The following is a 23,356-nucleotide window of genomic DNA, read 5'->3' on the forward strand; positions in this document are numbered from 1 at the left end:
GTACCCTTGAGAAGGAAATAGTCACTTTAATGAGCCACTTTGGAAATGGAAAATCTTGGAGGAACTTTCTAAATATGAGGATTGTTGTCCACAAAGTCAGACTGGAATCATGGTACTTTTTTGTTATTTTATCCTAAGAGACTGCTTTCTTGGGGAGGGGGTGGGGAGAAGGATGTGTGTGTGTGTGTGTGTGTGTGTGTGTGGAAATAGATTGCAAACTCTTTTGGGGCATGGGCCATGACTTTAATGGTACTTTCTTAGACACTAGTACACTGATCTGCAAACAGGTTTAATACATAATAAAAAATAAACAGTTCTAATATCTCTGGTAGCCTGAGGGTTCGATAAAATACGTCAGAATAATTGTGGAGTAGAGGGAGCAAGATATATTTTATGGAAGGCAGCAGCCCATTTATATAATCACAGAGACACCTAGGATACCAACATTATTCTAGTTATAAAGAGGAATGAAGATATAACATCACATACTTTACACAATCAATGGGAAAATCAGACACTATTACTTCTAATAGCTAATTGGTTCAGCTAGTAGTTTTGTGCCACATTCTGTCTATTATCTGAACTTGTAAATGGTGTTACTATAATGTGAAGTTCTATACTGGAGTTGTCAGTACTGTAATTTCATGATTCACAACAGATATTCCTTTTAAATTGGTAGTTTTCTATTCATTTTTTTTTGACCCTGCTTTTCACTAAATGTGTTTAGATCATTTAATATTGTTGAACTTTTTATAGGATGGTCTTTTTAAATAAACAATTTTTTGATGTCCTTTAGGCAATTTTAGGTGTTATTATTAATTGCCAATTACTCCTAGAAAGGGTTACAGTAAAAAAGTTATTCTGTACACAGATAATTTCACTCATACTATTTTCTTCACTCACAGTTAAACACTCTTACAACCTCTTATGGGTTGTGCCCTTCTTGATCCTACTACCCTATATTGTCACTTGCTAATAAATTGTACTGATTGAGCCTTTATTTTGTGCAGAGCACTGTATGGTTATCAGACACATTTTTGCCCCATAATGATAATAATCATAATAATGGTAATAATGATAAGGTGGTAATTGTTAGGTCCTTACAAGTTACCAAACACTGTTAAAAGTGCTGTGGGAGATACCAGTTAATCAGGTTGAACACAATACCTGTCTCACATAGGGCTCACAGTCTAAATAGAAGGGAGAACAGGTATTGAACCCCCACTGTGCAAATGAAAAAAACAGAGCACTGAGAACTTAAAGATTGTCTAACTTCATAAAAAAGACAGTAATGGAGCTGGGGTCAGAACACAGGTCCCCTGACTCCCTCATAATTTTAGCAATAGTACTATATAACTTCAAGTCAAAACCTGAGGGTTCCTCTCTAGACCATGAGTTGTTAGTGGTTTCCCAGTCCTTGGGTTTGTTATCCTGATTTAGGCCAACTCTTCCCAGCAAATGTAATGGTTGGTAAATTCTTCCCTGAACATTTATTTCCACATAGAATTGAAAGCAGAATTTTGGAAAGCTGAAAATAAGTTTTCTGCACTTGGAAATTATCTTCTATTCAACAAACTAAAATATTATCAAAACTATTTTTATATCCACACATGGTTGAAATGAACATATATATTATATACATACAAATACACACACATATATATTCACCCAGCTATATTTGGTGGTCTAGCCATTCTTTATCTTACAGTTCTTTTTTTAAAAAAGGAAGTATGGAGACAAGAATTTTTGGTGTGTGTCAGAATGAAAATTACAATACACTGGTGACAGTATAAATGACGTTGAGACCTTTTCATCTCCATTCTTACCTCTTGTTACACTGTTGACCTTCTCATGCCAGAAAGACTATAAAAAAATTGCTCATAGGCTCTAAAGAGGACTCTGAATTTCATGAACTATTGGTCATCATTTGTTTTAATGACATTCTTTTTCACAGAACCAATCAGGGCTTTCTATATTGAGAAACCTACTACAATTCTCTTCTGGGTTAAAACAACAGTAACAGTAATAATAAAAACATTAGCTGAGCTTCCATAGAAATTCACTTCTTGATATCTTCTCTTGACTTCTCATCAAGAAGAGAACTGGGTCCCTGGGCCCAACTCTTCAGGATCTAGGGATAATAGTCCGTTGTGCTTCGAATTCTTTCGGGCCAAAAATCAAACAGTTTTTCTTATTACAGAGCTGAGTAATAATCTGTGAATAATGAAACTCTGAACCTACAAGTTTCTTCAGTGCAATTGGTTTGCCCACACTTGAACTCTTTTTGTGAAAACCCAAAGATAGCAAGAACTTCTCACAAGACTCTTCCTAGCTTAATAAAGGTCTTTACTTCAGTGGATTTGATTGAGAAAGACTGACAGATGGCTTGATTGGTTCATGAATGTTCTCCAGTTTTTCCCTCTACTCAGGTAACTGAAATTTGAATATACAAAAAATAAATAGGTAAAAGAACTGTGAAATGATGAACTGTGCATGATGGTCTTTTGAACATATTTATGTAACATTTTAACATATTCACATAGAGAACTAAGAAACTACATAGTGTGAAAATATCATATCCACTTACAATTTACTCTCAAACTGCCATTACTTTTCTGAATACTGTTCAATTTGTCTCTGTATTAGAGAGCCATTTACTGATTGGGGTCTCCCTATTCTGGGATCATAGAATTGATATGGGTAGGTTATGCTTATCCATAAATACTTGGTAGTATCGTATTTGCTTTTTTAGAAAACCATATCTCTTAGAGTTCCCTACCAGGTAAATTTATGTCGAGCATTTTTCTTAGGTCATTTGTTCCACATTTAGCCTTTCTCTTTCTCTCTGAGGTCAGATGTGCCTCTTACAAGCTGAAGAAAAAGCTACTTTCTGATGACTAGCAGGGCACTTAGCAATAGGAGTTTCTTATAAGCAAATATAAAACTTTTACATTTCATAATAAATCAACTCTAAGGAGAGAAAAAGATGAGAAAATAATTTGAGGAAAAATATCATGTCACTGTTATGCTTCAGGTTTTTCACATCATTATGGAATCGAGTTGACTCCTCATAATGAAATTTATATTTGACATTTTTGAGTTATAATAACTATTAAGCTCATGGGAAATATGAAATTAAAGAACTGCTTTTGAGACAAATGATGCCTGTTGTAGTTTATACAAATAGGGAATATATCTAACAGAATTTATGAGAAATCACCTACCAATCATTATTGGTAATGATTAGTGAGACCTTTTTGCAAATATGAAGAGGCCAGATTTCCCTTCTTGAAACCCTCCTTTCAAATCCACATAGGTAATTTCCTAGCTAGGGGACCTCAAATACCAGGGTTGAAAGGGGCATATATGCTTATCCCCATTATATGAAGGAGGAAGGTTAAATTATGTGTCTGAAGCCACTTTACAGGTTAGTTGTATAGGTTGAACTAATATCCTTGTCCTGTACTCTTTTCACCAGATCACTGGACACTCAAGGGAGACAGACAAGTTCATTTATCTATATTGTGTTTTATTAAAAACTTTTGTATCTGTATGGGAGGAGAAAAAAGTACCAATTCTTTCTGTAAAATTCCTTCCTATTAATACATCCCTGTTCTTCTCTTTGGCTAGTGTACTTCACATGGGGGAAATAATGTTAATATCCTTCCTGGATGAAATGCCCTATGAGCTTTGGATTATAGGTAGATTCTGCCATTTTATAGCTTTGATTCTTAGATTACTTTCCTTTTAAATGTGCTGGAGAACAAAATCTATCAATGAAAACAAGATAGTCTTTTAATTTCATTTCGTTTTGGTCATGTTTTGAAAAAACACAAGTGCCACAGATGTTCAAAACTCTAATATATCAAAGCTCACATTGACATATAATTTCCAGCCAGTATGTTCATTCTGGTAATTAGGTAGTTCTAAAAATACTACAAATATTCTTCACCAAATCAGTCATTCATATTTGAGCGCTTACTTTATGTTGATCACTGCACATTCTGCCTTTGGCCAGGAATGGCCTCCCTCTTCATATCTGACTGACAATTATTCTCCCCAACTTGAAAGTCTTGTTGAAGGCACATGTCCTATGAGAGGCCTTCCCTAAGTCCTCATTTCCTCTCTTCCCTCTTCCTTATGCACTGCCCTGATTTGCTCACTTCATTCACCCTCCCTCAGCCCCAGATCACTTAAGTATATATCCATAATTTATTCATTTATATTAATGTCTGTTTTCCCCTCTAGACTGTGAGGTCATTATGGGCAGGGAATATGACTGCTAACTCTCTTGTACTCTCCTAGGTGCTTAGCACAGTGTTTTGCACCCAGTAAATGAGTGATTGATTGATTGATCAAAGTTAAGTTGTGTGTGTGTGTATGTCTCTCTGTTGCTCCTCCTCTCTCTCTGTAGCCATGAAGCTAGTGCGCAGGCTCGTCTTTGACCATACTTATGCTTCCATCGATATAGGTGCAATTTTGGCCAAAGAGGAATGTAGCGGGGACTCTAGCACCCTCCAGGATATAGGAAGCGAGAATAGAACCCAGTATATTCTAGGTGCCACACACTTTGATAAAATTATCCCCCACCCATGGAATGTTCTTAATATTGGAAAGACATTCCAATATTAGAAAAAGAGGAAAATAGTATGATGCCTAATGAATCAAAAATTTGCTACCTATGCTTCTCCAACTTCCTAGAAAATAAAATGAAAATAATAATAATAATAATGTTGGTATTTGTTAAGCGCTTACTATGTGCCGAGCACTGTTCTAAGCGCTGGGGTAGACATAGGGGAAACAGGTTGTCCCACGTGGGGCTCACAGTCTTAATCCCCATTTTACAGATGAGGGAACTGAGGCACAGAGAAGTTAAGTGACTCGCCCACAGTCACACAGCCGACAAGTGGCAGAGCTGGGATTCGAACTCATAAGCCCTGACTCCAAAGTCCGTGCTCTTTCCACTGAGCCACGCTGCTTCTCATAAACCAACCCAACAATAAAGCCTAAAACAAACTAAAGCAAAAAAAATTAAAATCCATATAATGTATATGGGAAACATCAATCTCATGAATCAGATCTTTTTTGATATCTTATAAAAAATAGTATTCAATAAAGCTAGGTAAATATTTGCTTAATATACTTAAGATGTTGAGCTTTTATTTCTGATCTGAGCAGAAGTACAGAAGCCCTGACAGTATGGGTCTTCAAAGTCTATTAGATTGTGACTCCATGCAGGAGGACTATGTCCAACCTGATTATCTTATACCTACTGATTATCTTGTATCTATCATAAACTTTGAGAAGGGTCACCATAGTGATCAATCCATTAATCTTTATTATTTATTGAGCGCTTACTGTGTGCAGACCTCTGTACTAAGGTTTTAGGAGGGTAGAATACAACCGAGTAGGTAGTTATGTTCCCTGTCCACCAGGAGGTTACAATCTAGAGATCCACAGTGTCAAAGACAACTGAGAGTTGAGGAGTATTAGGATGGAGTAGAGACCACACTGGATTCTGCAACTTTGATTCTTCTGAATGTGTTTCAAATGTTTAATTCTCTCCTCAAGTCCCCTGTCTCTCCATTCCCCAACGACCATCTCCCTCTCTTGCCCATAATGACATGGTCATGTACTTCATTGATAAAATTGAAACCATCAGGCATTATCTTTCTAAACTTTCCCCAGTTCCTTTCCAGTCTCTCTCTGTTGCTCACCCTTCTTTGACTCTCTTTCACAGCAGTATCTCCAGATAACATCTCCCACCTTCTCTCAAAATTTACCCCCTATACCTATACCTCGAGTCCCTTTTCTTATCATCTTATCAAAACATTTCCCTATCCCTTCTTCCCTCTCTGACCACCATCTTCAACCATTCACTTTCCAATATTTTCCCTACTGCTTTCAAACATGCTTATCATATATTCCCTATCCTAAAAAAAAAATACCAACTAGCCCAAGACTTCCTCCAGTTGTAATCCAATCTCTCTTCTACTATTCCTTCCTATCCAAACTCCTTGAACAAGTCGATAACAACTGCTGTCCCCACTTTTTCCCCTCAAATTCTCTCTATGACCCCCCTCTACTCTGGCTTCCATTACCTTCACTTAGGGAAACCTCTTTCCCTAAGGTTACCAATGACCTCATTATTGCAAAATCCAGTAGCTTTTACTCCATCCTAATCCTCCTCAACCTCCCAGCTACCTTCATCACCGTGGACAACCTCTTTCTTCTCGAAACATTATGTAACCTTTGTTTCACTGTCACTTTCTTCTTTCTACACCAGTCCTTACTTTGCTCTGCTGCCTGGATCATGTTTTAAGCAACGTGGCATAGTGGATAGATCACAGACCCAGGAGTCAGAAGGTCATGTGTTCTAATCCTGACTCTGCCACTTGTCTGCTGTGTGACTCGGACAGGTCACTTCACTTTTCTGGGCCTCAGTTACCTCATCTGTAAAATGGGGATTGAGATTGTGAGCCCCATGTGGGACAGGGACTGTGTTCCACCTTATTTGCTTTTATCCACAACAGTGCTTAGTACAGTGCCTGGCACATAGTAAGCATTTAGCAAATAACACAATTACACTTCATTTTAGTCCTCAAAAATCTTCAGTGGCTGCCCAGTCACCTCTGGATCAGGTAGAATAATAATGTTGGTATTTGTTAAGCGCTTACTATGTGCTGAGCACTGTTCTAAGCGCTGGGGTAGACATACAGGAATCAGGTTGTCCCACGTGGGGCTCACAGTCTTAATCCCCATTTTACAGATGAGGGAACTGAGGCACAGAGAAGTTAAGTGACTTGCCCACAGTCACACAGCTGACAAGTGGCAGAGCTGGGATTTGAACTCATGAGCCCTGACTCCAAAGCCCATGCTCTTTCCACTGAGCCATGCTGCTTCTCCCATGAGTTTTAAAACAACCAATCACCTTACCTCTTCCTATTTTACCTCACTCATTTCCTACTAGAGCCCAGCTGGCCAATTTAACTCCCTCTATGTCTACATACTCACTGTGCCTTCATCTCGTTTCTCCCGCAGCAGACCCACTTCTCCATGTCTTCCCTCTGTCCTGGGACAGACTCCTAGCTTCACATATGAGAGACCACCTCTCTACCAACCTACAAAGTTTTACAGAAATCACATCACCTCCCAAAGGCCCTCGCCAAGCTAAGGCATCATATCCCCTACTCCCTCTCCCACCTGTGTTGTTTTATATCAGTACCCTTTAAGCACATGATATTCACTCCATCCTCAGTCCAACAGCACTTATGTACATATCCATGATTCATTTTAATGTCTGTCTCAAACAGTGAACCATATTTATTGAGTGCTTACTGTTTCCAGAACACCTTACTAAGCACTTGGGAGAGTACAATATGACTAGGTTTGTAGACATGTTCCCTGCCCACAACAAGCTTACAGTCCAGAGACTGTGTCTCCATCAAATGGTAAGCTCCTGATAGTCAGGGAACATATCTACCAAATATGTTGTATTCAATCAGTTGTATTTATTGAGCACTTACTATGTGCAGGGCATTGTTCTAAGCTCTTGGGAGAATATGATACAACAGAATTAGCAGATACTTTCCCTGACTGTAACAAGTTTGCAGTCTAGAAGGATTGTATTGTACTCTTCCAAACACTTAGTAGTGTGCTCTGCACATAGTAAATGCTTAATGAGTGCTACTGGTTGACTGGTGTGAACTGATGTGATTCCTATGATGAGAGTTAAACATATTTCTTGAATAACTTCATGTTTGATGTTTTCCATTTTCTTAAATTTATAATACAAACCACAAATGCTAAAAGTACAGTATAGGACTAAAATGTTTATAATCTAAGAGGGAAGACAAACATAGAATGCATAACCAATATGAGATGAGGGAATGGAAAGATGGATAGGAGACTAAATAGGTGCTGACACAGTAGAAGATATGTGTTGATTAGTCCTCAAGTGTTGATGTGGTAATTGGGTAGTATATGAAGACAAAAAAAATCAGGGATTACCTCCTAAGGGTGATGAGATTTCACTTAGATTTCATTTAGAGGGTGATGAGATTTCACTGGGGAATGCACTGATGTGGCAGATTTAGAGGGGGGAGTAGTTACAGTCTGGAAGAAAGGCATGAAAAATGGGTCAAAGATAGGGGAGTTATTAATGAGAGAGACCAACTTCCTGAGTCACCAGAGGGAAGGTTGGAACAAATCAAACTAAGTTGAATTTAATTTGCATCCAACCATGACTACATTAATCACTGAATTTTGAATATCCATTTTCATCCTTCTCGGGGAAGTTTCTTAAGCAACAGATTAGTACCACCATTTTCTGGAAAGCAGCGTGACCTAGTGGAAAGACCATGGGCCTGGAGGTCAGGGGACCTGGGTTCTTTTTCTAGCTCTGCCACTTGCTTGCTGTGTGACCTTGGGAAATTCACTTAACTTCCCTGTGACTCAGTTTCCTCTATTATAAAATGGGGATTCAACATCTGTTCTTCCTCCTACTTAGACTCATGTGGGTAGGGGCATGTCTGACCTGATGAACTTGTATCTACTCCAGTGCTTAGAACAGTGCTTGACACATAATAAACCCTTAACAGATAGCATAAAATAAAACAAAAACAACAAAAAACCCCTGATCAAAGGTGACATGTGATCATGTATCTCTAAGTCTTTGAGTTGCTCAGCCCTATCTGTAAGAGTATACACTTCTTAAATATGCAATCCTTGCTTCTATGCATTATCAACAAATTCTTACTGTTTCTTAAACCTGAAAACTAGGTTTAGGACTGAACAGCTGATTTGTGACCCAAATGATTCTTGGAACTGAAACATGAAGAATTCAAAGTTTCATTTCACTTCAGCACTGCCCCTCAGTTAACATTAGAAAGAGTCAAGAGTAACATGTTTTATACATTACTGAACCATATTGAATGATTAAAAGCAATATGCTACATTTCATCGTAACACTAATTTCTAGTAAGGTTCGAAATTCTTTTTATGACTAGGTCTAACTGTTTGAATCAGACTTGTCACAAAAAAGAGAAACTTATTTTTTAAAAAGCGGGTTGATCGAAGTCATGTCAGGGGAAGGAGAGAAAGCAGACCCATTGTGCTTTATGATGGGTTATTAGCACAAATGAATTAAAATACAAAATGTTTCTGAGTGAACTCCCTACACACCTTCATTCATTCCTTCATTCAGTCGTATTTATTGAGCACTTACTGTGTGCAGAACACTGTACTAAGCCCCTGGGAGAGTACAATACAACAATAAATGGACACATACCCTACCCACAACAAGTTTACAGTCTAATGGATGGTATTAGGGGTGATACAGCCAAATCACAGTTAATGAAAATTCAAATCCTGAAATTTTTACCTACATGGACTTCCATGAGGGACCTTACCTCCCCAACATCCTCCCTCCCTCTGCATTCACTTCTTATTTTTTCCAGTCATTTGTGAAAGAAGATCCTCCTGCCTTAACTCAAAATCATGTCGGAGATTCTGATCTATTAACTTCCATGTTCTAAAAACATTTGCTCCCATTTTTCTTATCTTCATAATCAACCATCTCTCCTATAGCTTCTTTCATTCTACCACCAAACTTTTTGAATTTCTCCTCTACCAAAAAAATTGTTCTCTTAAGATGTTATTGTACTTCCATAAAGTGCCCCATCTTCTTGATTCCATACCAGTAAGTTAAAACTATTTGAAAAGACTGAATATACATCTGGCTTCCACAAGCTCTCCTCCAACATCCTTGTTCATTATTACAATCTTGTTTCCACTTATTTCCCTCCAAGAAGACCTATTCTCTTTTATTAAATCTGAAGTCACCAATGACCTCTTCCTTGCCAATCTAGTAGGCATTATTTTCTCTTAATGTTCCTTACTTTCTAAGCCACCTTTCTCATTATATATAATTGTCTTTTCCTGGAAATGACATGTAACCTTAGCTCTCACTTCTCAGACTTTTCCTTTTTCTGGAAATCCAATATTTTTTGCTGGTTCTTGTTTCGCACCTCTCATCCCTCAAACTGTAGGTGGGTTCCACAGGGGATCCAAGCCTTTATAGAAAGTGAAGCTGCTATTTCCTCTAAACTGTAAGGTCATTGTGGGCAGGGAACGCGTCTACCAATTCTGTTATATTGCACTCTCCCAAGAACTCAGTACAATTTTCTCTACACAGTAAATGCTCAACAAATGTGAATGATTGATTGATTAATGAAACCTTTAAAGATTGGCAGGCATGATAATTCTGTAGTGGGCCAAATGAATGTTTTACCAAGTCATTTAAATGTCTTTTTCACCTGTATTAGAGAAGAAGGGGTAGGTCAGGGAAGCAAGCAGGATTGGATATTTTTCTCCCCTACCCTTCCAACCCCATGTCTCCCCCAGTCTTCATAACTCCTCTCCTTTCCCACATCTACAACCCAGAAATTGCAGCTATGTCCTTTCTTCATCACTCCCAGAAGTCAGATTTGAATCAGAACTGTGCTAGAGAAATGCCTTCCTATTCGCCTTTCAGACTGCAAAATTCTCACTATGTACATTTTGAAACAGAAACCTGATCTTGTTTTCTTTCCCCTCTAGACTTTAAACTCTTTGTGGGCAGGGAATGTGTCTACCAACTCTGCTTTATTGTATTCTCCCAAGGGCTTACTACATTGCTCTGAACACAGTAAGAACTAATTAAATATGATTTATTGATCTATTGATTCAAGGATTCCAGAACAATTTAAATTATAAATTGAACAAAACCCTGATGGGGATGCCATTCAGGTCTTGTTGGGAATCTGAATTGAGCTGTGCTAGAGAGGCCGTGGTTCTCTGCAAAAGCTGGCCACCACAATTATAGTCACGCCCAGAGTGAGCTTTATATATTTTAAAACAAAAGAATTTCTGATTTTCTTAAGGATTCTTGGATATTTTCATTATGAAACATGAAAATCTAGCCAAGGTTGCAGCTGTAGCTGCCATTTCCTTTCTCCTTCTACCAATCAGATACCCAGGCTGGGGGAACCAGTCAGAGGAAGCACTCCTTCTTGCCTGCAGTTCCCTCCCTTTTCATACCAAACCGACTACCACTCTCCCCATTTTCAAATCGCATCTCTTCAGCAGTCCTTCCCTTACTAATTTCTAATCCCCCTACCTTACATTCCCCAACTCTAACTTCTGTACTGTCATGCCATCTAAGCACCCCTGTGACACTTACGAATATCTCTCATACACTGTTAATAAATATTATTGATTGATTAATAAATGAATAAGAATTATTTTTCTTAAACTGAGTAGTGCTTTCCCAACTATGTAAGAACAGATGTTTAAATACAGAATAAATGCAGAATATTCTAACAGAAATATGATTAAATTAACTCTTTTCAAGACAGGTAGTAATTCTCATTGAGCTTTAGAATTACCTAGAGATTTTTTAAACAAATGACCTGATCATTGTTTCCTTTTCATATTTTCCTCCTCTTGATAGGGGAGAAAAATGACATTTGGAGTCAATCCAGAATCGTAGCAACCATTCAATCAATCAGTTAATGGTATTTATTAAGTACTTAAAGATTTCGAGGCACTGAAATAAGTACTTGGGAGGGTACAAAACAAAAGAGTTGGTAGATCCACATCCCGCTCAGAAGGTTACTGTGTACGGGGGAAATAGATATTAAAATAAATTACAAATAGGGGAAATAGTAGAATATAGAGATGTTTATACATACGATGAGGGACTATGGTGAGTATCAAAGTGCTTAAGGAGTACACAGCCAAGTGCATAATCAACGGAGGTGGACAGGGGACATGTAGACTTAGGAAAGGCTTGGAGGAGATGTGTTGTCATCAGGGCTTTGATTTAAGAAAAAATGCTAAAGTCTATAAACCTTATATTGCTACTGCCCAGCTCAGGGTACATTTCACGTCTGCTGGATTAAGCTTACTGTTAAAGACTGTTCCCTGGTTCAAGAAAATGTGTAGGTGAATTAAGATATTTTGCACCTTTGAGAGAATAATGATGTTTTGGAAGAGAAACCTAATAAGTCAGTGATGCTAAGTTTATAAGCTGTCTCTGATCAGCATATTGTCCATAACACATAAGGTGACTTTGAAAGCTGTAGCTAGAAAAATAGTTGAAGGACACTCATAAGACGCATTTCTTATGTCTCCACTGTGCCAGTTTTAAAATGAATCAAACTCCAGTTAAATTGATTTTTGATGTGAAGTATCATATCCTCCTATATCAGTCCTTTTTGTAATGAAAGCAAAAATAATTGGTAGGCCTGGAAATTATCAATCATGATCACTTTAATATAGTGATATATTTTGAAAATAGTAAGGTATTGAGCAAATGTTGGCTATATGGTATGATAATTAATAGATATTAATTTTGTTTAGTTTAGACTAATGGCCATTTACTCCCTGGGTGTAAATTAGGGGTTTAATGAGATACATTTTAAGACATTCAGGATTAAAGACACAATTTAATCTCATCGCATATCCCTCACCTTATGATCTGCAAGTACCTATTATGATTTTAAGTACCTATTTTACTATTTGTGGTTTAAAACTTGGGGAAAGAACCCCCCCCCAAAAATAAAATAGAACAACCCCCCCCCCCCAACTTTTTCTGTTTACAGTGATTGTTGGTCCAAACACATACTGTGAGATGAGCACATTAGCCCCCTGAGTGGCCAAGTGGAAAGAGGATGGACCTGGGAGTAAAAGGATCTGAGTTCTAATCCTGATTTTGCCTATTTGTATGCTGATGACCTTGGACAACTTTTACTGTCCCTGTTACCTCATCTGTAAATGGGGATTAAATCCTCTTCTCTCTGATTTAGATTGTGAGTTCTTAGGGGAACAGGGACTATGACCAACTTGTTATCTTATTTCTATCCAGAAAGGAACATGACACTTAACAAATACCATAACTGCTCCTCCCCCTACCCTCCTCACCCCTCATCAAAAAAAAATCCCTCCCTTGTTGGAAAGAACACTGGAATAAATCTATCAATTGCAATTAGTGAATAATGCTAACATTCCAATCTGGAACTAAGAATGTGACAGTAAAAAGCCCGTTTGTACATTTTTTATAGTATTTGTTAAGCTCTTACTATATGCCAGGCACTGTACTAAACACTGGGGTAGATACAAGATTATCAGGTTGGACAAAGTCCGTGTCCCAGATGGGGCTCTTAGGTTAATTCCCATTTTGCAGATGAGGTAACAGAGGCAAAGAGACATTAAGTGACTTGCCCAAAGTTACACAGCTGAGAAATGTTAGAGCTGGAATTAGAATCCAGAGCTTCTGGCTCCTAGGCTGGTGCTCTTTCCACGGGCCATACAGCTTCTCAGTATAAAATGGAAATTATAAATTTAATGTCTCACTAAATAATTTTTTTGGGGGGGGGGGGTCACATAGGGCCCAAATGATTAATTCATTCAGTCAAACTGTTTTAAGAGCTTGGAAGTGTACAAAACAACAATAAACAGACATTTCCTGCCCACAATGAGTTTACAGCCTAGCAGGAGGGAGGGAGACATCAGTACAAATCATTAAATTACAAATATGTACATAAGTGCTATGGGGTTGAGACACAGGGAGGTGGAAGGGGAACAGGTTAGGGTGATGCAGAAGGGAGTAGGAGAAGAGGAAAGGGGAGCGCTGGGAAAGCCTCTTGCAGGACATATGCCTTTAAAAAGGTTTTAAAGGTGGAGAGAGTAATTGTTTGTCGGATTTGAGGAGAGAGGACATTCCAAGCCAGAGTCAGGACATGGGCTAGGGGTCAGCAGTGAGATAAGGCAAGATTGAGACATGGTGATAAGGTTAGCATTAGAGAGTGAGGTGTGCTGGCTGGGTCATAGAAGGAGAGTCGTGAGGTGAGGTAGGAAGAGTCAAGGTGGTGGAATGCTTTAAAGCCAATGGTGAGAAGTTTTTGTTTGATGCGGAGTTAGATGGGCAACCACTGGAGTATTTTTAGAAGTGAGGTGACATGTGCTGAATGTTTTTTGTAGAAAAATGATTCAGGCAGCAGAGTGAAGTATGAAGTGGAGTGGGAAGAGACAGGAGCCTGTGAGGTCAACAAGGAGACTGATGCAGTAATCCAGGCAGGATAGGACGAGTGATTGTATTAACATGGTAGCACTTTCGATGAGGAGGAATGGGCAGATTTTAGCAATGTTGTGAAGGTGGAACTGTCATGTTTTAAGGATGGATTGAATATGTGGGTTGAATGAGAGAGAGGAGTCAAGGATAATGCCAAGGTTATGGGCTTGTGAGTCAGGAAGGATTGTGGTGTCACGTATAGTGATGTGAAAGTAAGGGAGAAGACAGGGAGGACAGATGAGGCTTTAGGTCAAAGAAAATTTGATGTAAATTTATTTAGCAAGCAACTAAATCTGAGACTAAGATAGCAAAGCACTGAAGTGATTCCTACCTCATCCTTGGTGGATTCCTCAGCTGCCTATGGAGACATGGCAGGGGTAGAGTAGGGGAATAGCATATCCTCACAAGCCTCTAAGGACAAGAAGGGCCCCTTTTGCCCAGTTCCAGGGCTGGGAGGTGCTGAAAGGCAGTGGTGTATTGCTGGCAGAAAGTGTGAGGTGGATCCAACCTTCTGGCCTCAAATCGGATTATTTTTCGGCACCAATTAGCTGCTTTCCCTGCTCCAAAAACTGGAGGTTAGGGTAGGCACCAAAGTAATAGTTACAAATTTGGTTCCAATCCCATGGGGTCAGTGGTCTCCATAAACCTTATGGAATTTGTACCTCTAGTAATAATTTTGGTATTTGTTAAGTGCTTACTATCTGCCCAGCACTGTTCTAGTACATACATGGCCTAGAATTGTAGGATATATCTATCATGAATCCACTGTTTTGTGGGTCAAGTTAATAGTTAACAAAAGAGTTAATAATTTTTACTTGAATGATTTAATTTTAGTTAAGCATGTATAAGGGGATTGATCGTATAAGCAACAGGGGTTTCCATCCTGTCTTTTCAGATTTTTGAGGGACGAGATTAATTAGTGGTTTTTATAGAGGGAACTAGCAGGACAAATCTGAATCTGAATTTTGGTCCTTCAAGCTGGATGGTGTCTGGCTGTGTGGAGGGGATAGGAATGTGCTATTATTCAAAGAGGGAAGGGGAACGCCAGATTGATTCTTAAAGGCAGGATGCTCCTTGTGCCAAAAGATCCTGAAACAAATAAGGTTAATCTCTAGCAGTTCAAGAATAAGTAATTGAATATTGTCCAGTAATTGAATAATCTATACAGTCCTGGTTTGGGATTATGTGGTTGATAGACTTGCATAAATGTTGTTTTTGTTGTGGTGAACAAGGGTAACAATACTGTGATTACAGAGTGGTTGCTAAACATTGGGGAATTCTGTAACATCTGTTATTAGTAGTTTATGTGCAACAGTTATTACAAAGTGAGATTCCAGTAAATTACTAATATAATTTGAAGCAGTGACCCTGAGTGAAAAGGATATATCACATCCTATTAATGATTCCCTGAATGATCCGGTTCTCCTGAAATAGATCTATTTTGGATATCATTCCAAATTGAAGGACTCAAAACAATTGGGGCTTCAGGCAAATAGAATAGTTTTCTTTCTAGAATTAAAGTGCTCATCTCTTTGAGGTAACTTTTCTTTCCCAGTACATGCTACTTAATTCCCCAAAGAAAGGACATTATTGCCCTCGACAAAGAGGAGTTCCATCTGATTCCCCAGAGGAAGGATAATAATTGCCCTCAGCAAAGAACAGTTCCTGAGAGTTATATGATTAATTTGTAGCTCAAATAAATTACAGATATATTTGTTGCTACAAGAGGGAGTAGGCTTCACTAATTTCACTCCTCCCTGGGGGCATGGTGTCCTAACTCCACTGCTCTGCCCTCTCCCCCAGTCCTCTCCAGGAGTATGTTTTATTACACTCCCCCTCTGGGGCCTATAAAAATAATCATGGTGTCCTTTTGAAACACACTGTGGTCTATATGGCTGCTTCCGCAACTACATGAGAACATGAGAACATTTCTTTTAAGCTTTGTAGATTTGATAACAAATACATGTGAAAGAAAAAGTGCCCCCAAATAAATATCTGAGTTGCAGTGTTTAAAAGCTGTATTTAATGTTACTTTCATGAACATAGAAGAATCATAACCCTCTAGTACTGAATGATTGAGGGAGTTATGAGGGTCTTTTTCACAAAAGAAAAAAGCAGTCATCCTTCAAAGGTGAAATACATTACTAATCATATGTGAATTCAATGTATTGAATTATTAATTTAAATTTAAATTAACATTTTTAAATTATTTTATTTTCTTCTGTTGAAAGGGAATGACAAAGATGCTAAAAGCAGCGTGGCTCAGTGGAAAGAGCACGGGCTTTGGAGTCAGGGCTCATGAGTTCGAATCCCAGCTCTGCCACTTGTCGGCTGTGTGACTGTGGGCAAGTCACTTAACTTCTCTGTGCCTCAGTTCCCTCATCATTAAAATGGGGATGAAGACTGTGAGCCCCACGTGGGACAACCTGATTCCCTTATGTCTACCCCAGTGCTTAGAACAGTGCTCGGCACATAGTAAGCGCTTAACAAATACCAACATCATTATTATTATTATTATTAAAAAAAGACTATGGGGAACAGATTATGCTGTAACTTCATATTACATGCAGGCAAAATTCAAATTGTACTTCCTGGGCAGTTAAACATTATTATAATAAAGGGAAATTATACTTTTCCAAGTTTCTCCATTAACTCATTCAATATTTTTATGAATTCCAAATCAAAGATCCTGAAGATTTTTTTCAGAGGTGCATATTTAACATTAAAATGAGCCAGTTTAAATCACAAAGTGCATCTAACAGAAACCCAGTGGACAGGGATCATGCCCACACACTTTTGTACTCTCCCAAATTCTCAGTACAGTTCTGAATACACAGGAGGTAGTCAAGGAGTGCTATTGATTGACTGATAAAAACATTTTGCAAAATTGAAACTATTTTTTAATCTGAGAGGTGTATTACTTGTTTTATTATTTCAAAAATGACTTATTTAGCACTGCTTCTATTAAAAATTAGTGATAAAGATGAAAGAAAAATTAGGTGGAATTTTAAAAGCTGTAGCATAACCCAGGATCATTTTAATACCTTTGCTTGGATGTCTCTAGAGGACAGAGTGATAAGGAGATGGTGCAATGAGGTTTAACATGACTAAGCTCCTACACTAAGAAAATTCTGTGCTTCCTTAGAGCTAAATGCCCCCCTTGCCTTTATTGTACCCTAAATCTTTATTAAGTGCCTTTTCTATTTCAGGTCACCAGTGTATGATTTAGTGAATGTATTAATGGACTGAAGACCTGCAAGGCTTACTGTACCCCTCTAACTACCTAGGGTGAATAAACATAGCATAATGTTCCTGCATAGTAATAATGTTGGGCCATTATGTATAAGCATATCAACTGGCTCCTGATTGGTAGAGGAGACAATGTTGATAAAAAAAGTAATTTCAAATTACAGGGGAAACAAAATTCCTATATATCTGGGATGGTTGAAGTGACAGAGTTGCCTAGGGTCTGAGTGATATATTTATGAGTATCCTGAGGTTCAACATCATGATTCCACATTAATATTGTAAGTGTGGTACTTGTTCAATACTTAATATTGGGAAGCAGCGTGGCTTAGTGGAAAGAGCCTGGGCTTGGGAGTCATGGGTTCTAATCCTGACTGTGCTACTTGTCTGCTGTGTGACCTTGGGCAAGTCAGTTAACTTCTCTGTGCTTCAGTTTCCTCATCTGGAAAATGGGGATTGAGACTGTGAGACCCACATGGACAACCTGATTACCTTGTATCTATCCCAGCACTTAGAACAGTGCTTGGCACATAGTAAGTGCTTAATAAATACCATAATTGTTATTATTAATATGATCCAAGTACTGTATTAAGTGCTGGCATAGATACAAGGTCAACAGATGAGACACAGTATGCCAATCTTTCAATATTTACTGAAGACATTTACCTCTTTTACTGCCAGCATGGAAGTGCTGTACAAAATTGAAAGAATCCAATAATTAACTACCAAACAAATAACATTATATACTCTCTCCATTAAACATAAAATGCTTATGTAAGAAACATTGGACATTATTTTTCCCAGGAAAAGGAAAAATGAATGAGAAAAAAAGCTTTAGAAAAGTTATCCTTTTTCTGAGCTCAAAGAACAAATGTACATTTTGATTTTTGTTCTATTTTGCTTTTATCTTTGTCTCTGAAGTCTGGAAATCTTACCTTCTTCTATGGGTGGCTAGCTTTAGCCTTGGCATCATAGCACTTTTCATGCATGCTGAATAGATTGATTCGCAAACTTAGAAATGTGGTGGATTTTGATCAGCATTTCTTCTGTCAGGACTGTAAGAATCGCCAAGATGCTGTTGTTTTGCTGCAAATGCCTCTTGGATGTAGATGTCATTCTCTTTAATTATGGGGAGAATCAATGTGGACTAGTGAAAATAGCACTGGACTATGATCAGAGGATCTGGGTTATAATCCTCATTATGCCATTTGTCTCTTGGGAGATCTTCGGCAAGTCACAACTTGCCTGTGCCTCAGTTCAGTGATGTGATGTATGCAAGCTAGAACAGATTGTACAGTATTACCCCTAAATTCCAACTTATAGTGACAAATTAGTGGGGTTAAAATTATTCAGGGTTAAACACACACACATACATGGATAAATAGAGAGTAATTTGACTCTATAAGCATATAAACATATTGGAATTGAATGAACAATTTGGGTATATTCCCATATGACCATGGCTACCAGGATATGAGCTGACTGGGTAGCAGGAGTAGTATTCACGTGACTTATTTTGAAAAGATGAATTACAAAGAAAGTGATTTATGGATTTAAAAAAAATCGAGAAAGAAGGTATAATGGAGATCTGTTCCAGTATAATTACTGCATCAATCTCCTTCCCACAACATCATCAGTTCCATTACTGAAAAACAGCTGAGGTGTTGAGCTGGGTAAATATCAAAATAATCCCATAAAACTATGTTATCATTATTAATAATTTTATGTATTCATTCAATCATATTTATTGAGTGCTTATAGTTGCATAACACTGTACTAAGTGCTTGGGAGAGTACAATACAACAATAAGCAGATACATTCCCTGCCAAGCTTAGACAAGTTTAGAGTCTAGAGGGAAGGAAACAGACATTAATGTATATTAATAAATTATGTATGGAACAAAGGGAACAAGTCAGGATGATGTGGAAGGTAGTGGGAGAAGAGGAAAAGTGGGGTTAGTCAAGGAAAGCCTCATGGAGGAGATGTGCCTTTAATAAGGCTTTAAAGTCAGGGAGAGTAATTGGATTTGATGATGAGGACATTCCAGGCCGGAGGCAGGATGTGGAAAATGGGTCAGCGGTGAAATAGGTGAGATCAAGGCATAGTGAGAAGGTTAACATTAGTGTGTGGGCTGGGTTGTAGTAGGAGAGTAGTGGCTCTGCCACTTGTCAGCTGTGTGACTGTGGGCAAGTCACTTCACTTCTCTGTGCCTCAGTTACCTCATCTGTAAAATGGGGATTAACTGTGAGCCTCACGTGGGACAATCTGATTACCCTGTATCTACCCCAGCACTTAGAACAGTGCTCTGCACATAGTAAGTGCTTAACAAATACCTACATTATTAAGAGGGGGCAAGGTGATTTGAGCCAGTGGTGAGCAGTTTTTGTTTGATGACGAGGTAAATGGACAACCACTGACATTTTTTGAAGAGTGGGGTGACATGTCCTGAACACTTTCGCAGAAAAATCATCTGGGCAGTAGAGTGAAATATTGACTGGAGTGGGAAGATGAAGAGCCTGAGAAGTAAGCAAGGAGGCTGATTCAGTAATCCAGGCAGGACAGGATGGGTGATTGTATTAATGTTGTAGCAGTTAAAATGGAGAGGAAAGAGAAGGTTTTTGCCATGTTGTGAAGGTGGGACCAACAGGATTTGGTGATGGATTGAATGTATGGGATGAATGACAAAGAGGAGTCAAGAACGAGAACAGCAAGGTTACCGGCTTGTGAGACATGAAGGATGGTAGTGCCATCTACAGTTAAGGGAAAGTCAGGGGGAGGACAGGGTTTGGGGGGGAAGGAGCTCTGTTTTGGACATATTAAGTTTGAGGTGACAGGAGGACATCCAAGTAGAGATGCCTTGAAGGCAGGAGGAGATGTGAGATGGAGAGACAGAGAGAGACAAGGGAGGAGATGTAATGTAGATTTGGGTATCATCTGCATAGAGGTTGTGGTTGAAGTCAGACAATGAATGAGTTCTCCAAAAGAGTGGATGTAGATGGAGAATAGAATGGGACCCAGAACTGAACCTTGAGAGATCCCCACAGTTAGAGGGTGAGAAGCAGAAGAATAGCCCATGAATGAGACTGAGAATGGGCAGCCAGAGAGATGAGGAGAACCAGGAGAGAACAGAGCCAGTGAAGCCAAGGTTGGCTAACATTCCCAGGACTAGGGAGTGGTCCACAGTGTAAAAGGCAGTTGAGAGGTCGAGGGGGATAGGAAAGAGTAGAGGCCATTGGATTTGGCAAGAAGGAGATCATTGGAGATCTTTGAGAAAGCAGTTTCTTTGTGAAGGTGTTGGAAGCCAGATTGGAAGGAGTCAAAAAAAGAATGGGAAGAGAGGAATTTGAGACAGCAGTTATAGACAACTCTCTCAAGGAGTTTGGAGAGGAATGGTAGGAGGGAGATGGGGTGATAACTGGAGGAGTTGTAAATAATTTTATAAATGATTTTGTAAATAATTTTATGATTATTTGAAATGATATAATTAGCTAAAGGGTGTAAATATTCTTCATGCATAAGGGCAACTAAATGATTAATCTCTCCTGGGTAGTAAATCACAAATCAGTCCATTTTATTAATTGTTACTGGCTCTGGCAAAAAAGAGGAGTTGGAAGCCAAATGAAGATTTTGGATAATGGGTGGATTTCATTAAGACAGGACATCCCTGTTCCCCAGTCTCACTAGTAAGAAAGAGCTGATTATGAATTGCTTTGTTGTTTTCTTGATCATTCCTGATGAAATTTGGCATATTTGGCAACAAAGTTGGCAGCATGAAAAGCACTCTTTGATTGTTTGTAATGAGCCCCTTCTGGTTTCAAGCACTGTGAAGGAACTAAACATCTCCTCCCTATCAGTGCATGAAGATATATGCATCATTCACACACATAGCAATTTCCCTAGCACATCTGACTATGTACAGCTCTATTTGGGGTTGGGATCATGTTGTCAAGCATTCATCCTGCTGCCTTTCAGGGGACAGCTACTGAATTTTGGATGGGTCGTTGGAATGTGCAGAGCCCAGAGTCAGATAGCTTCAAGTGTGTATGATCAGCTAGATATGGAGTGTTTGTTCCTTGGGCATTTCTTTGAAATGTTGGGCAAAGGTTTCATTTTTCAAAAGTGATTTATTTATCAAATAACTTAGATAATGGTTACAATACCTCATGAGGGTATGGCCTGTTCCAATATTATGTTCTGAGGCAATTAGCTCCTCCCTGTCCTCCCTTCCCAGAACTCTCTCTTTTCTCTCTTCATCTGAGCCCTCTCAACCTCTTGTGCTGCCCCTTCCCTCCACCCCCACCCCATCCCCCTTATTCCATCCCAACGATGCCCCTCATCCACCTTTCCTAACATGAGCCCCCATCAGCTCACTTCCATCCAACCCCTCGTCACCCTTGGTTCCTCCTTTCTCCCTGAACGCCTTGTCTATCAGTCTCAGCCCAGTGCATTCTGTGGAAACCCCACTCTATTACGGGAGAATTTCCCTTTATTCTTGACTTGTTCCTGATGCAGTCACTGCTTCTTGCCATCACTGAAAACTGGTTTTCCTCTGTTGATACTGCCACCCCTGCTGATCTGTCTAGAGCGGGCCTCATTTTCACCCATTCACACAGACTCATTGGGAAAGGAAGGGGAGTCATCTTTCTTGTCGCTCCCCAATGCCACTTTCACACCATTCCATCTCCCCTATCTCTTTCTTTCTCTTCTTTTGAAACCCATATCATCTGCCTCTACCACCCACTCCAGATTCTAGAAACAGTCATCTACCACCCCCCAGTCCCACTTCCAACTTTTTAATATCCCTTTTTCATATTCCTTCTCTCTTGCTCCATCCTACATTGATCCACATGGTTCCACATAGATATTCATGACTATATTCCACTGCCTGCTTTCTATTGCTTCTCAACTCCACTGACTTTCTACTTCACCCCCTTGTCCACTCCCCAGCTTGGACACACACTCGATCTCATCACCTCTAATTATGTACAGTCTCTACCTTTACCAACTGTGAAATCCCTATATGTGAACACAAGCTCCTCACTTGCCTCACTCCCACACACCTCTTTCCTGCAAATCTGTCATGGTCCCCCACAGAGATCTCCAGTCTTTTGCCCCCATCCAATGTCTCAAGTCATCATGGCCCTATTTACCCTCCATACCCAAACTACCTTCCCTTGATGACCAAACTGACACCCTCAACACCACCTTCTCTACTGGACCCAATTCACTCACTCCCCTATTCCTTTGTCGATCTCATTCCACTAAGCCATAGCCCTGGATCACCTCCAAAGTTCACTTCCTTAGTACCTGTGCACAAGTGTCAGAGCGCTGCTGGGGGAAATCTAGATATTTGGAAGTCTTGGTCCACCTCAAGTCATCCTTGCACACTTTAATTCTGCCCTCTCCTCTACCAGGCAAAATTATTTCTACAACCTTATTGGCTCCCATACCCATTGCCCTTTGCAGTTATTGCAGACAGTGAACTTCTTTTACAATCCCTTTGTTCCCACACCTTGCCATCTCTTGCCCCTAATGACATGCCACCTACCTTATTGAGAAAACTGAAACCATCAGGCATGATCTCCCTATAATCTCCCCTGGTCCTTTCCAATCCCTCCTTCCTCCTGCCCCTTCTTCAACTTTCCCATCTTTCCCAGCAGTATCTCAAAAGGAGATCTCCTGCCTTCTCTCAAAATCCACCTCCTTCACCTGCACATCTGACCCTCTCTCTTTGCACTTGTCCCCTTCCTTTTTCTCTTCCAGACCACTATTTTCAACTGTTTGCTCTAGATTATAAGCTCATGGTGGGCAGGGAAGGTGTTTGTTATATTGTACTCTACCAAGCGCTTAGTACAGTGTTCTGCACACAGTAAGCTGCTCAATAAATACGACTGACTGAATGGTTTTTCCCCCACTGCCTTAAAACACAGTCATGTCTCCCTTATCCAAAAAAAGAAAGAACAAAACTTCCCTTGGCCACATAACTTTCTCCAGTTA

This window comes from Ornithorhynchus anatinus, chromosome 3, assembly GCF_004115215.2.
Source record: "Ornithorhynchus anatinus isolate Pmale09 chromosome 3, mOrnAna1.pri.v4, whole genome shotgun sequence".
NCBI classification, from domain to species: domain Eukaryota; kingdom Metazoa; phylum Chordata; class Mammalia; order Monotremata; family Ornithorhynchidae; genus Ornithorhynchus; species Ornithorhynchus anatinus.